General features: G+C 39.4%; 1 protein-coding gene across 1 annotated transcript in view; it reads right to left on the bottom strand.

The window, feature by feature from the left end:
- Positions 1-3,545, bottom strand: part of ap5b1 (adaptor related protein complex 5 subunit beta 1) — a 41,965-nt gene that overhangs the window by 2,047 nt on the left and 36,373 nt on the right. The gene's annotated exons all lie outside the window — the stretch shown is intronic.

Raw genomic sequence — 3,545 nt, 5'->3', positions numbered from 1 at the left:
CTGGAAAACATTAGCGGTATGGGTCAACATTAGTATGAGAATACAATGCATAATCATCATAAATACAATTATACTAATCCCTCGAATATTGCGAATAATGTAGACCAGATGTGGCCACGACAATCAAAAAACCACAAAGTTGGATCACTCCTATTATTTCTACATACCATACTACATGTTTTCGCGCCTATACAGAAATACAAGTACAGAACTACAATTAATAAGAAAAGTAGTCTTCCCTCGATTATCAGTGATTCACTTCGCACATTTTTTATGAAAAATGGCGGAGGTCAAGACAGCGCTTCATCTCAGCACCGAAGAACATATCTACAATAGAGAAGGGCCCTCAAAATAGCATTCATACAGTACCTAGACTGCATCTTGCCATTTTCTCTTTTGTTGCGAGTGACTTTTGCATTTTTTTTTAGTCGAAGTTGAAAATGCCGCCTAAATATTGGCGTTGCTTGATTTGCTAAATGAGTATCACGCAATTGCGGCATAAATGAATCTACACTGTGGTGTTCTTTTGTACATAATTCAGCTGGTAGGAAAGATTTTAATGGTAATGGGCTCCAGCGTGCAGTTAAAATGGAGACACAGGAAGTGAATGCACTTCTCTGGAGATGCAAGCGTGTTGGTAAACCAAGTGCTATCCTGAAAAGACAGACCTAAGACTTCCATCTCATTTTTAGAGAAAAAATGATTAAGAGGAGGATATGTGTGAAAGAGCCCCCTCGGGGTGCTAATAAATGAAAATAAATTCTCGTGAGGTGAAGAGGTCCGAGGTGTAGCGGCTGGATGAAATGAACCAGCATTATGATGGTTTTACACCGTAGATATGGCCGTGAAGCTGGCATGACGATAGGACGTCAACACAGTGCAAGGAGCCACCCAGAAGCAGAAGATAGAGATGTGCACGGTTAATGGACGGCATGGAGGAGCGAAGTGGAAGTTTAATTTCTCGGCCGGAGGTCCGCAAGAGACGTCTGCCCCGTGACCAGGCCCCCGTCGGAACAGGCACAAGTTTTTTTGGAAGTGGATGCCTTCCCGGACATTTTTATTCAAAGATTAACTGAACGTGCATCTCATCATCATCGTGTGGGAATGCTGCTGCCTGGCTTTTTAGGTCGTTTTGATAACTGACATGTTTCCATCCCATGCTCAGTTAGGCGAGTACAGTAATCCCTCGAATATCGCAGACTGGACCCGTAGCCACAAGAAGACAAGGATTTGGACTAAAACTCCTGTTTACCTGTTTTTTGGGATTTACCAAATTTACTCGCATATAAGCCGCTTTTGTCGGACAAAAAAGTGACTGAATCGAGGGTACGGTGTATATGCACATAAGAAGTCGACATGCACGAAACTGCAAGTGTACAACGCCATAACACCATTACGTTATGACGCCATGGCGCAAGACAATGCGGCCGATACGGTCATTTATTTCAAAAGAGAAAAGATAAACAGATAAAACGCTAAAAGTGCCAAAGGTGATGTTTTCAGTTGATTATTTTTATTAATTTCTATGAATGAAATTCAAGAAAAAAACTCATGCAGTCACTGCTCGCTCGGGGCGCGGCCATTTTACCTAGGGCGCTGCCGTCTAAACCTAGTTAAACGTGCTCTGACTGGCCAGACGTGAGTAGCCTTGATTTTGAAAAAACAAACTTCCACTTTGATTTTTTTACGTTTTATTTCTTGTTTGAAAGTGAAAACTATTGCAGTAATAATATGAACCATCGAAATAAGAGATATTTTGACATAAGAACAAATATGGCTGCACAACATCTTAAACTTCTGGTAAGAAAATTTATTTCTGTTATCAGAAAGCATCAGGTTCTCATCAAGATACTTATTTTTTTCAAATTGAATAATTTAATACTTTGCATTAACAAAGACAGGCATATTAACTTCCTTATGATATTGACCCTAACAATTGCTTTTGATTCATGCAGTATCTCAGAAATACCACATGATGATTTTTCTTAAGATTTTCCCTTCAAAGTAACACATTTGTACTCTATTAAAACCATGAATATGGAGGTGAAAATTGTGAATCAGTGAGAAATTTAGAAATTCGACAATTTTAAGGCAATTTTAAGGGTGTGGCTTCGATGAGAGTAAATACAGTGGATCAAGTGGAGAGGAACTATTGTCACTAAATGCAGTATTTAAAGTATTTACATTTTCATAGATATATTATATTTAGATATTAATACATCAGTCTTTTGACATACTTATAGCTGTAATATTTAATAAATACAGTAATACCTCTACTTGTCTCTAGGTGCGAAATTTCCAGGTTACGAAAGCTTTTTATATGCAAATGAGTGCCTTGAAATAAGAAAAATTTCAAAGTTACGATAACCCCCCAAAAGTACATGCATTCCTTAGCCGCCATTTTATTTAGAAAATATTGTCGCGGATGCATTGATTCTCTGGGCTGTATCACAACAACCATCCATTTTCTTTAACCCATTGTCTGCTTAAACATATTTATGCTTGGGGTAGCTGTAGTCGACTGCCTCGACCTGAACGGCAGGCTTTGGGGGGCTAAATTGTGCTGCGGGGGCAGGCGATGGGCTGTGTTGTTGGTAATTAAGACGATGACGAGTTAGTTGGTCGATGTGCACCAAAACGGACGCATGACTAAATGCAACGCTCGTCAATACACCAGGAATTCAACGAGGAGGCAGCCACCATTGCAACTGCACAAATCAGAAAAAAACAGGGGAGAAACGAACTTTCCGACTTCGTGGAAAAAACATCCTGAAAAAGTGTTCACAAGTCGTGCCCACTTTGACGACGTTTTTCTTGTGCCAGTGGTGACATAAAATGGATGTAAAATTACAATTCGAAGAAATCACAAAACGTTAATGCTTGTTGTTGATTAATGTGCTTGTTTGAATTCTTAATGCTGTGTTCATGTTTGTGTGCTATCTCTATGTTGCATCCTGGTAGCTTTCTCTTGTGTATATATACTTATTCATTTTGTGACATGAATGAATAAATTTATGATCATTTTCTCTCATTTTTGTGTTTCTCACATCTTACAAAATTGTGTAACAAAGTAACAAATAACTAGTCGCTTAATAGTACTAAAATTAGACGGATTTCGCGGAGGGGAGAAAGAGCGACAGAGAGAAGTGGAGGGAAGCAAGACTTTTTGCACGGTAACACGCTCGTAACATAACATGAACAAATTTAAATGAACTTGGATTACATTTACATTACAAACATTTTCTGTAACTCTTCACAAGCTTTTCACACACTGTTGCTGGTATTTTGGCCCATTCCTCCATGCAGATCTCTAGAGCAGTGATGATTTTGGGCTGTCGTTGGGCAACACGGACTTTCAACTCCCGCCAGATTTTCTATGGGGTTCAGATCTGGAGACTGGCTAGGACTCTCCAGGACCTTGAAATGCTTCTCACAAAGCCACTCCTTTGTTGTTTCCGATCATTGTCATGCTGAAAGACCGAGCCACGTCTCATCTTCAATGTACTTGCTGATGGAACATTTTCACTCAAAATCTCTATATGGCC

Source organism: Stigmatopora argus, chromosome 6, assembly GCF_051989625.1.
Source record: "Stigmatopora argus isolate UIUO_Sarg chromosome 6, RoL_Sarg_1.0, whole genome shotgun sequence".
In the NCBI taxonomy this organism is placed as follows: Eukaryota; Metazoa; Chordata; class Actinopteri; order Syngnathiformes; family Syngnathidae; genus Stigmatopora; species Stigmatopora argus.
Note: the sequence above shows the minus strand (reverse complement) of the source record. Positions and strands in the feature narration are given on the sequence as shown.